Raw genomic sequence first — 13,701 nt, forward strand, 5'->3', positions numbered from 1 at the left:
CTAAATTTATTCTTTCAGAACACTTAACCTGTCCTGTACAGTCTCTGTACTTGCATGATGTGGCTATGACACACACACACACTAACTATATTCATATTGAGAAAAACCTGCTTATTCAGAATGCTATAATTATACATCTTGCAATGACAAATCTGAGGAGAAAAACATCCTCCAGTGTTAACCAGGATTTCAAAAGTGGAAGATGCTGCTGAGGGCACAGAAGGAGTGCACTAGTCCAATCTTCAGTCAACCTTTGCAGCAAGAAAGGTCTTTCTACCAGCTTAACCTATGGATAAGGACAAGAAGATGCAAAAGAACTGTGCAGAGATGAAGAAAGGACTAGCAACCTTGCTCCTCATTTAACAGAGTGCAACAAACTCTTTCTGCTCTTGCAGTTCTTTGCATATTCTTTACTACTGACCTTAACAAGAAGAGTTTTTATGAGGCTTGCATTGAGTTTTTCAGCTCAAAAAAAGAACTGCTTTTCTAACCTGCAAGACAAATTCAATGACAGAAAAAAACAGCTATAAAATTATCAGCTTGGTGTCTCATCTTGGAATTTTGAACAGTTGCATAACTGCATATAACCTTGCATTTCATTTCCATTGGGAGTTATGTCATTTTTTCACTGGCATTTTAACTTTCTGCCATTTTCATGTCTCAGTACATGTGCTTTTAATTATGAAGGCTGCACTTTTACATTTAGGAGACTAGGTAAAGGAAACAGAAGAGTGATATGTAAGGGTAGTTCCCTGTATCTTCCCATTTCATAAAACAAAAACATATATCACCATTTTAAATAGGCCTATGAGTATCAAATGAACAGAGTACAAAATGACTGCTGCTGACCCCTGACATCTGTTGATACCCAAAACAAAGCTGTAATCATCCCACAGCCAAATAATCACATGGCTGGATTTGGGATTTGATTTAAAGTGTTAAATGGGGGACTAAAACAAACTTTGAAGGAAGAATAATTACTTCCTTAACTCTCCACTAACTTGAGAAACATATATAATAGGATATGTTGTCTAATACATTATAAAATTGAAAAGTGGAAGCAAAAACAAATTATAGGTGTTTTGCTCCAGACACTGAAATGATGCAGATCTACAATAAATCAAAATATACCAAGGTCAAGCAATCTCTGTTGTGGTTTTGGCATCTTTCATAAAATGATTTGCTAACATAAATATTTTACATACTTCAGGTAAATAATACAGACATCTAAAAATATTACTGAAAAGGTGGCTGATAAACAAAAACACATGATAAAGGACAGACTCAGACAGACATGGCCAGTTAAAAAAGAGAAATACCCATTTGTCTCAGAAATACAGTAGAATCACAGAATGGTTGAGGTTGGCAGGACCCTTAGAGATCATGTAATTCCGTGACACTTCCCACTAGACCAGGTTGCTCAGAGCCCCATCCAACCTGATCTTGATCATTTCCAGGGAAGGGGCATCCACAGTTTCTTCTGGCAACATGTTCCAGAGCCTCATCACTCTCACAGTAAAGAATTTCTTCCTAACATCTAACATAAATCTCTCCAGTCTAAAGCCATTCCTCCTTGTCCTATCCCTCCATGTCCTTGTAAAAACCTCTTCTCCAGCTCTCCTGTAGGTACTGGGAGATTGCTCTAAGATCTCCCCAGAGTCTTCTCTCCAGGCTGGAAAACCCTCTCAGCCTGTCTTCACAGGAGAGGTGCTCCATCTCTCTGGTCATCTTTGAAGCCCTTCTCTGGACTCACTCCCACAGGTCCATATCCTTCTGTTGGGGCTCCAGAGCTGGCAGCAGTGTTCCAGGTGGGAGTACAGAGATGTTAAACACTGCCAACCCCAACACTGACCCCTTAGGAGCAGCACTCATCACTGCTCTCCACGTGAACAAAGGCACAACTCTTTGGGTGTGACCATCCAGACAATTCCTCACCCATCAAGTGATCAATCCATAAAATCTGTGTTTCTCCTGTTTACAGACAAGGATGTTATGTGGGACAACATGAAATGTTTAAGTCCAGGCAGGTGATGTCTGGTGCTTTTCCATAATCCACCTTGAAAGTCTACATCATATCACCCAGCAGAGAGAGGATGGATGGACAAAATAATCTAAGGGGCTCCTTTCAATCTTGTCAGCTCCAATTTTATGGCCCAATTCTTCCTTTATTGGATAAAGATTGCATATAAACACCAGAAAATGTAGAAGTCTGGAAAGAATTTGAACACTCAGGTATTGGAGCATAAACAACCTCTTAACTAGTGCACAAAGGAACTCTTCTCACCAGCAAGTCAATTTCTAAGCACCCAAATCTTGCCTCTCATGGGGAAACATCTGGTACCAAAAAGAGGATAATTTCTTTTTCCTCTAGTTAAAGATCACACACCTGAGGAAAAAAGAAAACACTGAACACAGATGGCACCTCACATTTTACTCTTGGAAAAGTGTGAAGTTGTGAGAATTACAGTGTTACACCCACATACCTGTGCTGCTTTCTTTGGCCAAAAATGATCAGGACAATCCAGCAGCAGAAATCCTAATCGAATATGAGAATTTTTGTTCTGACAGGGGTTGGTGACCTTCACCACTGACATAGCACTGCCTTCTTCAGATTGGTCACAAAGCTCTATAAAACAATGAATGTGGTGAAAATATTCATATTTAAGTCTTTTAAAGCTTATCTGCCTTTCGGGTTTTTTTAACCTCTGACCTTGATAGTTTTTCCCTCTGCTCAGGTACCATCTGTATCCACTTGTGACAACACTGCAGAAATAACAGTATTTGGCAGTTTTCAATTAATTAAAATGCATTTTTGGAGGAGAAAGATATTTGGGGGTTTAAATTCAAAAGAAAAATAAATTCCATTTGCAGATGAATGCTTGATCTTGTTTCTTTTATCATTAAAAAAAACTGTCAAAAATTTTAGAATGTTTTCAAGTGCTTCTTCCACTTTGTCACGGTGTGACTTGGGTTTTGCCAATTCTAATATATTTAATTTCTTTTAGAGATAGAATTCAGAAGCAGAGGCAAGACAGACTGAAAACTTAAAAGGGTATAAGAAGAAATTTATAAATAACACAAAAAGAATTCAGAATAAAATTCCTAGATTGTTTCCTCTTCTCCCTTCCACATTCCTTAACAACAACATACAGAAAACATTTCAGTCAGTTATCTACTTAAATAATCATTTCAGTTCACTCTAGAGAGAAAAGTCCCTTTTTTGGTTTAGGCTTAGGGGGTGTCTTCACCTTCACAATCTACATCTGCCCAGGAAAATATTTCAGATTATGACTCTCCTCCCATCTCCACAGTCTTTCCAGAGCTGTGCTATGGGTTACGATGCACACATGGGGTACCACTTTTAAAGGCAGGCTGCTGAACAACAAAATTCTCTTCATCTCCTTCTTTATCGAATGTCTCTGTTCATATTCCAGTCCCAAAACAGAGAGCTCAATTTCTCGAGGCAAAAAAACAGCAAGCACCCAAACCTCCCCAAGTATATTTCACAGTTTAAAGGAATTTTAGTGTAGTCACCGTCCCCTTAGCCCACAAAAAAGGTTTTCAGCTACTTATCAGTTGCATCTTTTCAGTCTCTTCCCATCAGGAACTTTATCTTCATTCCACTGATTTCTGTAGACTCTATGCTTTATTCCTTCTCATTAAGGGGGGTTCAGGAGATGGAGAATCTTATCCAGGCATTAAAAGAATTAAAATTGTATCCAGATCGTGAAGAAGCCACGTGGGCTGCTGGAGGCCTCTTGCTGCAGAACAGGCTGGGGGAAGGCAGAGCTTTTGGTGGCTCCCTCATCCCCCTGCTCGGCCATGCCATGTGGAGTTGGGAGCTGAGCAGAGTTGAGCCAAGCCGAGCCAGGGCAGGGGCTGGGGCCAGGGCGCTGGGCCAGGCCCGAGGCCACCGCACCTCCAGAGGCCGGAAGCCAAAAAGGAGTTAGTTAACTTAATCCAATGTGATTTGTGAAAGCGAAATAACTTTTTAATTGGTTTCCCAAGCTGTCCACCAGCATATCAGCTCTCCCACAGCTCACAAGGGAAGCCCCCAGAGACAGGACAGGTCCTCCTACTCCCTGGTCTCATGTTGCTTTTTCCCTCAGGCAGCTCCATCCCTCCCCCTTGCCATGTGAAACCAGCACACACTTCTTTTCTACATGACCTGAATATGACCCAAACTTGCAAAACAATGTTTATCTTTCCAAGACTATAGTTTTAATGCAGGCTTCAATTCAATTCACTAATTATTTTTAATGTTCATGTTTGTTTATAACTACCCAACTCCCACAAAGTATTTTTCTAGTCTTATCCTAGTGTGATAGAAAATTATGGTTCATCAGTATTCAGTGATTCTTCTCATTGAGCTGTGAGTCTTTATTTCCTTTCCATGTGTGGATCTTCACCAAAAAAAAAAAAAAAAAAAAAATATATATATATATAATCATCTTTAAAATACATATATTCCATCTTAACTTAAAAGTTGTGATTTTACATAAAATCCGGCAATCCTTTCTGAAGTATATATCAAATTTTTTATATATTTCACTTTAAAAATCAATTTAGGGCACAGGTAGAAACTGGAAGCCAGACTAGATTCCAAGAAATCATGCAAAACTTGCACTTAGTTCAACTGAGCCCAGATTTCATCCATGAGTAAAAGTCCTTTGGAAGCAGTTCTCTGTCTGACAGAGGTGAACTGCTGAAATCTGTGTGTTTCAGTGAGACTGCTATAGTCTGTCTACCCAAAATACATTCATCCCATTTCATCTGATATTTATCAAATTCCTCTACTCTAGAATTTCTTTCTTTCCTGAAAAATGTTCCCTTCCTTGCCCACATGAGGAAAAGAAGTTTCCCTTTCATCAGAAATGCTATACTTAAATCTTGATATTTTTTCTTTAATTTATTCTGCCATATTCCATCTAATCAGATTTGTGGCAGAAAAGGGTTATCTTAGTTCTTATTACACTAGAAAAGGTTAGAGAGGTGTTCTCAAAACTCACTTCAGGGTAATTAGAAAAAGAAACAGAGAAAAACAAAGAAACTGATGATAAGCAAAGGGACAAGGCATAAAAGAAACATGCATCCCAAATATTATGCTGTTAGGGGGTTGAGTGTTTTTTCTGTTACTGTGTCAATTGAAAGAATTTTTCCCATTATCATGCCAATGGAGCTGGCCGGGTTACACCCAGGGTCCCTGATGGGTCCAGACAAAGGGGGTGGGTGGGAACGGCTCCCGGAGGGGCCTCTGAGGCTTCTGGGAGGGCACTCGCGTTTCCGGCGAGCTGGGAGGAGGACGCCTGGGATCGTTCAGCCACGCGGCCGAGCACAGCAGAGCCAGACCCTCTGCGATCACCTGCCCTGCATCTGCCCCGTTCCAGCCTCCTGCCTCTGCGGACACAGCTGATCCCCCGGACACACACGGTGAGTGAGGAGCCGCCGCCCTCGGTGAGGGTGAGCCCGTTCCCGCCCGAGACCGGCGTGGCCGCTGCTGCCCCTCCCCCCTCCCTCCTGCCTTCGTTCCCGTCTGCCCTCTGGCAAATCCGGGCTCTGGACTAAGCACAGAGACAGCGTGCTTGCATCTAAAGGGACTGACACCGAGTTATCTATTCCGTTCTGTTAGCAATACTAACTGTTATTGTTTTCTGTTTGTATAGTTAGATATATTAGTAAAAGAGCTGTTATTCCCACCCCCTTATCTCTGCCTCAGAGTCCTTGATTCAAACAATTATAATACTTGGGGAAGGGGAGTGGAACCAAAGTCTCTATTGCAAAGGGAAACTTCTGCCCTTACTGGCAGACACCTGTCCTTTCAAACCAGAACATATGCTCATCCAAAAATATCTACTTCTGTTCACATTTGAATGCAGAAGTGAGAGTAAGATAGCTGCCATGCAAGTGTGAAAAATATATTTTACAAGTCCCAAACAGCATAAGAGCTTCTAAATAACTTTTGTTAGAATATATTCAGCACTTGCTTGTACAAAACTGCAGTATTTTGGAAGCAAATGTAAAATCAATGTCCCTTTATAATGGGTGAATTTGTAAATGAGATTATCAGAACTGCCTATTAAAATGTGGTCTGTGATAAAGATACTGCATAATCTCCTGACAGGAAGACAGAAATACAGTATGAAGGCTGTCATTTGGCAGTTTGCTGACACTGCTGTCTTTTTCCCAAATTGTTCTCTGCATCATGCAAGTATTTTCAGAAATAAATCCAATATTATTTTCAGTTACTCTAATTTTCCTTGGATTTCTTTTATGGTAACAGATATTACCATACAGAAAAGGTAAAACTACACATCAAACAAACTTAAACACATAACATAAAATTTAGCTGGCAGAAAGAGTAATAAAAAAGGAGAGGGGATGAAGCAGTGGAAGATAAACTACAGGGATGAAAAGGGATCCCTGAGAGGAAGACTCACAGCACTATCCCACAAGCAATTCCTCTATCCTCACAGGGAACACCAATGACCAAGGCCACATACAGAATCAAACTAAAATTATTTACATGGCTCTATTACATACTTCTGGAAATTTTCTGTGTAGGCAATCAGATGACTAAGTCAAAAGATCATGTGGTTTTAGACTGAATAATGTGAGATGCCAGCAGTTGGTAGCTACACCAGTGACTGGATTTTTGTGTAGGTTCTGTCTGGTCATGGCACTTCTAATCCTCCTGAATAGGGCCCCAGCACTCCAGCAAAAAGGGCTCTGGAGCATTCAGCATTCAGTGGCAATACTGGGACCCAAATTGTCCTGCCACTGTATGCTTGAGTTTCTCTCTCTCTCATGTGCCAATTTCCTGATGGCCTTTAGTGCATGTTTCTCCTCAAGTGTACAAAAGAAGTCACATACTCATCAAATTCCAAAAGGCTTCTAGGACTTTCTGTGCCAGTTTTCCCAGAGCAGAGGTGGTTGAGCATCAGATATTTGCAGCTTAACCAAGCTGAAAATTCTGCCTGTGAGAGAGGGCATTTCCAGCTGCCTTCAACCATGGCAAATGTCCTAGAGGAGGTAAGTTATCAGAATGCAAAATGCCCCATAAATGCAGGGAAGATAGTAATTTTCTCTCTATTACCACACTGAGGACCCTAAAAATAATCATTTAGCAATCAAGCCACCTGCCCCACGATAGCAGGCATATAATGCAGCACAATGTTGGGTAGTATAAGGCTCCTAAATTTTCTTAATGACTTTTTTGGTTTGTTTCTTTCTTAATCCCCAAGAACTTGAAACACATTAAATTTCAAAAAAGTAAGAAAAATAGAACAGAAACTGGTAATGTACTCAGGGTGGAAAGAAGGCTGGGTAATATATTCATTCTAATTGTATTAACCTTCCCCCATAATGAGAGAGGGGGAAAAGCTACCATCTGTTTAAGTCATTAGTCAGTTCCATAATTAAAGGATTAAGATTAGCTCTAACAATTTCATTACTTTTCCTAGGAAACTGAACATCTGACTATTTAAAACTAATCCAATGCCATTGAAAAGTGCTATTGATTAATTTTGTCTTTCTGATACTTTGGGAGTTTGCCATCAACCCAAATTCAGTCCAATTGCTTTATGCCAGGAACATTTCCTAAAGTTGAATACCATGACCAATACATGAGGAAAATATTTTTGTCAATCCGACATAAATAAAAGTATTTCATCAGCATAAATTAATAGTTTAACCTCACACATTCCTGATCTCTCCTGATACACTGCAGTTTATGATTAACCTCAGTTTGTGTTTCCAACCATTCAAGAACAGTGATAAAGAGTGAAAGGGGATGCTCTGCTCTTTTGCACAGCTTTTAAGAATTAAGAAATTAGCCTCCTTTTAAGTCAAAGTGATTGTGGATTATAATAAAACAACAAAATCAAGGTGAAAACTGATTGCACAAGCCAAATCTACTTAAAGAGCCAAATCAACTTAATCTCGTCAGATTCCTTTCCTCATCAGGGCAGTGCTGCAGCAGGGATTTATCTGAGGATCTACAGGCACTCATTAATTCCATCAGTAATCTTGTACTATCAATGCCTGATCATTATTTATTATGTCCATCTAATTAGGATGGTAGATAGTATCTATAATTTTATTTGATCTTGTACCAAACATTTCAAAGATATTTAAGTTGGCAGAGCCTCAAACGTTGCTGTAGCTCTTTGCTTGGTTTAAGCACAACTGAGTAAGGGCCTCAGGATAACAGTCTCCTTCAATATGTGCAGTTCCTTACAAGGTCTAAGGGCCAACATTCATATAAAAAACACTTTTAGGTTCTGGTATTTTTTTTAACAGTGCTTTTATTAAAATCTTTTTTCATATTTCTTAACAGAGCAGGTGAGGAATCCTGAGGTTATCATCTTCTACCCAGTACCATCTACAAGCTGTGTCCCCTGTCACTGAACACATCCAGAAACAACCCAGGGCACAGGAAATGTAACAATGCTGATGTTTGCCAGTAACAACATGCAATTTTGGGCTGTAAAGCTTAAAACTATCAGCGAGTAGTTCTGGAGGAATCTCACAATACTCAAGTGACTCAAAACACAGAGTGGCAGGTGAAGCTCTGAGTTCTTAAAAGCAAAGTAAGGTACTTGAGATAAAATAATCTACCTTATCTATATGTAGATAATGAATGGATTTGTATTAACTATGAGCAAAAATCCAGTCATTGTGGATACCTTTCTGAAAATGCCAGCAGAGTGGCCTGGGGCCACACAAGGAAAACCATATATCAGCACTGTCTGTAAAAGGCCTTGAGAGGAAAAGGTATTTCACCATTTCCCTAAGCCACCACATATTCTTCTCACACACAGCATGTTGCAACAATCAGACCATGTCCAACAAAAGAGAAACTAAAACAGCATAGAGGGAAGGATCACAAAGAAAGACATGAAACTTGTTCAGCTGGAAAGGAGCACATATAGATTAAACTTTGGCAAGGAAAAGACTTGTTTGTTTGAGGGAATATGGGCAAGCAAAAACTGGTGCTGACTGCTGTCCAAAAAGGTGTATAAGGAGCTATCATTCTCCACAATACACAAGATTTCTGAGCATTGGCAAGTCACCCGTTTCAAACAAAGGAACTGTTTAATTTTGGGGACAATGTGTTAATGTGTGATAGAACTCAAACCAGTAGGATACTGGGGTGGTTAAATAAATTTACAGAGACTAGCCAAGCTCACAGAGGCTAAGTGACTTTTAAGTGACAGTTTGGATGATATTTCTGAAGCAGGGTCTGGTTTAAGGAGTGCTTAAATCACTCTTTGTTAGAAGCTGAGACAAAACAACAAGGAAAATAGTAATTCATACTTCTTTGAGGGTGTAAATAGCTAACCATGCTTAATCTTGATTATGAGGATTTGGGTGTTTGAATCTCAGCTTTCATCTAAAACCATAATAATATTTTTCTCCCTCTCCTAATCACACAAAACTCATGGTTTAGACTTGATATCTGAAGCAGTTATCACATCTTAAACAGATGTTTTTTACAAGATTCTTCATCAGCTATTATGGGAGCTTAAACACTCCTTTTACACTCAGATACTGACACCTAAGTATCATATATGAATTGAATCCAAACCCTAATAGAGCATTTATCTGACTAAATGTGTTTACATTCAAACACAGGGCAGACAGCATGAACACCATTTGCAGTCAATGGAGAGAGAAATGGTACTTGTGGAGGTCCCTCCTTTTAACTTTATGCATGGATAAATTCAATCAAACAGACCATGTCCTAAAGCCCCAGTCCCCTGTCCCCAGGGTGGAGGGAGCAGTGTGGGGAGCTCAGATGAAGGCATCCACTGTGAGGTTTAAACACTGTGCCAGGTGAGTGCTATCTTCAGTGTTTAAGCAATTCAGAAAAGGCAAAAAAATCCCATCTCCTTCCCTAGAATAAGGTATATATTACACCAGTAAAGTGGCATGGACCATATGAATGCATGAGTGTGCACATAACATCCCAGCTCCTGCAGGTTGGGATTATTTTTCCTACTTCATCAGGAAATGGAAACAAAATACAATGAAATTCTAACATTAGTTTGCTATAAATTCCTACTCTTTAAGCTAATGGCAAGATAATGTTCCTCTCATTAGTTTAATGATCATATTGTGCTTAATACAAGCATTCCCCCCTCTTTTTTCCCTCTTTCATTAACTCAGTCTAATAGTTGCAGACAATTTTCTTTCACTATGAAGCTGTCAATCTTTCTCTTGTATGTAACATGTCAGTCTGTTATAGCACAAAATTAATGCAGTGCATTTATCAGACTAAGACTTCATTTACTCACTCAAAAACTACTTTGAGCTATCTATAATGATGCATGTTAATGGAGCACATTTTAGGAAGAAAACATTTAGATCATTTCCAGATTTTCTCCTTTAACTATGATATGTGCTTCCTTGTCAGTGTTTGACTTAGAATAAACTAGCTGACACTTGGAAAAAAGGAAAGGAAGCTGAAACTGACACAGAGGAAAGTCCCTCAGCTCATATTGAGCTGGCTGCTCCCCTGAAGCACCCAAAAAAAGACTTTTACTCATGGCAGTATTCAGCAATATAAAACAGCAGCAAAGTTTCCTTCTCTCATGATGATGCAGACTTTTCTTAGGAATATCAAAAATGAAAATAAAATAGTTCTTTTTACATGCTAGGTTTTAAAAGATATCACCAGCAGTTTCACTGAAGGGATAAGGAAAAAGAAGTGCTAACAAAGGATATGTCCAAGAGCTGCCATGTGAGATCCATTTGATGCTTAAGACCTCAGATATATACAGGTTGGCTGGAAATGTGGAGAGATTTTATTCTAAGCATGTGACCTGTTCAGCCTTTCTGTTGGGGTCTCCTACATTCAATGGTGTCACATCATCTAAGCTGACACCTACTTGTTGTGGAAGGACAGCCCTGCATTTCTATCAACACTCTGAGTTTACATTTCAGGCTCTCAACTGTCTCTTACACCTTTCTGTCTCTTGCTTATGTTTATCCCAGCTTCTCCAGAGCTCATTCTGCTTTAAAAAAGCAATAATTTATCTTTGTCCACAGTCCTGTCTCTGGTCATATGCAACAAAGCTGCTGCTCTTTTCTTTAGTTCTTTACAATAAAAGTCTTTATCAAATGAAAACCAGCAGCTGGTGAAGAAAAAAAATATAAAAAAAATAAAAAAACCCCACATTGTTTTGCATTAGCAAAATTTAAGAGGTTGCTGTTCTTACCCCCTTTGTTCTTCTCAGAGACTGGCAATCCCACCCAAATCTGTTTGTTTCTTCCCTGTTTCTATAAAAATGTACATTAAGACTATCCCATTTTAACTTTTCCCATTTTTTCCCCCCCCACATTTAATGTATAAGAAAGAAATTCTTTTAAGTGTCCGTACTTCAAGCAACCAATTCAGACATACTGTATCAAACACAGTGTTCAGTCAACCTGTCAGTAATTTTATTACATATTGGCTTTATAAAATGAGGGGCTTATGAATCATTGCTTCAAAACTGTTTTTTTAAGAGCTAAAACACAGCATTAAGCAAACTGAGAAACAAAAAACTTCATCATTCTGGACTGTGACTTCAGTGGCTGTCTACATTGCAAAACAAGAGGCATTCTTCATCCCTAAAATACATGCTAAGGGCCAAAATATTTTTCAAGACTGTAGAACATGGAACAAGAGATATTAAATGGAGTTAATATTTCAAACTACAGCTGCTTTGGGAAAAGGAGCAGGGCAGGAGACTGCAGTGACCTGAGTCTGGCTCCCTGATCCTAACATCAAAACATGCTGAGAAGGGTTCCATAAGAATGGGAATAACAGGCCAGGTAGCTGGGAATACCATTAATCTCTCAGGTGCCTCTGATGCTCCAGGGGAAAAGAAACAGGGAGTAATCTGGTTACTCATCCACCAAGACACCTTGTGCACTTATGAAATGGAAAATGACCCAGGTGCCTTGTTCACTGCTTGTGAGCCCACTATTACCTCCTGTCATTTCCTAGAGCACAGGCAGGCTTTTAGCTCCCCTCATGGGGACAGCATTGGATTTTCTAAGGCTGAGACCAGTGCCTTTGTTATAAGATCAGATATTTCCTGCCCTAAAAGCACACAAGCACAACTAGCCAGCCCCAAGCACCTCTGACTGAAGGCAGATCAGAAACAAGCTCCCAATAGCTACCAGTAACTATGATGTGAAATGCACTGAACCCAACCAGGCATAGCTACCTCTCCCCTTGCAAATACTGGGTGAGGGTTTTTCCCATTTCCCCAGACAGCAGGCACATATTCACACTGCTCTGTCTTTGTGCAGCTGAGCACTGATCAGGCCATTCTCTCACTCACTCTGTCAACCAAGCTGATTCTGAAATCTTCATGGGGCATTCAAGGACAAAGAAGGGAAGAATTAAAAAAAAATCCTGGCTGGCAGAGCTGAAGAGCCCTTTCAAGACGTGTTTCCATCACTCCTCCCTGACACAGAGCTCTGGTGGCTATAGCAAGGTCTCACAGTCTTGTGTTCAACTAACCTTGTCCTTGCCCTACCCTCCAGATCCCAGGCATTCCTTTCACCTCCTCTATTGGAAGAACATGAGCATTTTTGGTGGAAGGGATCCATTTCCCAATTTTTTGGTTTTGACTTGATCCACCAGTGTCACTCACATGGAGACTGGTCTCCAGCAGGGTCTGCAGGAACTCTTCCCATTCCTTATCTTTAAACAGTTATCTCTCACTCCTCTCTCTTCTCCCTTTTCCCAGGCTTTGAGAGCAACACAGGATTTCCTCTGAAATCCAAAAAATTATCATTATCTCATGATGTTGCAGAGGCCAGCAGACCTTGGCTCTGGTTTTCCCCTGCTACATGTGCATTTTTCCCTCTCCACCCACTGCAGGGAGGACAGAGAGACCCCAGCCAAATCCTGACCCCCTTCTGCCTCCATCCCAAACCAGGGAGCCCCAAAACTAGGATCCAGCTGCCATAGAGCTCCCTGAACCAAACCATTACCGCACAGTACCTCAGGGGAGCTGTCCAAGCCTGATTTTATCCCATCCAATGCCACATTGAATATCTGTGAATTTATTTCCTGTGAGCAACCTGTGACTGAAAGACAAGCATCTGATGAAATCTCAGATTATTTCAGGCACACAGCTGCAAATGAAACACACAGCAGATCCTGGATATTTCCCCACACCATACTCAAGACCAGACAAAACTGGGCATGCAGTGCAATCCACACTGGTATTCAGGTGAAGAATACCAATTCAAGGGATGCAAACTTTTAAATAGCACTCTTTTTTTGCCTTCTTGCATGCATCTATTTTTTTTTTTAGCCTGCTTTTTACAATTCACCCATGTGCCTATCTTCCCAAAACAGAGCACATTTGGCTTTTCTCAAATGACTACATATAAATATATTTACTTTAGCAGCCAACATGTGTAAATGTCATTGTCTGTCACAGCTCACTGTTTCTCTTTCCAAAGAAGACAATGTAGTGCCATGAGAAAAGTCACAGGGCTGGACAGCATTGTGCTGCACCCTCTATGTTTTCCTTTCAAACTGAGATGGACAGTAAATGCAAGCCTGCTGCTGGTGTGAGCAGTTAGTAGGAGATCAGTGAAGGAGGCCAGTGTATCTCAACAGCTTTCAGACTCACAGTGCCAGCCCCCAAAGCAGCTGAACTCTGTCAGAGTAACCAGCACAGAATTAAGGGGCAA

Source organism: Erithacus rubecula (genome assembly GCF_903797595.1).
Source record: "Erithacus rubecula genome assembly, chromosome: 1".
Taxonomy (NCBI): Eukaryota; Metazoa; Chordata; class Aves; order Passeriformes; family Muscicapidae; genus Erithacus; species Erithacus rubecula.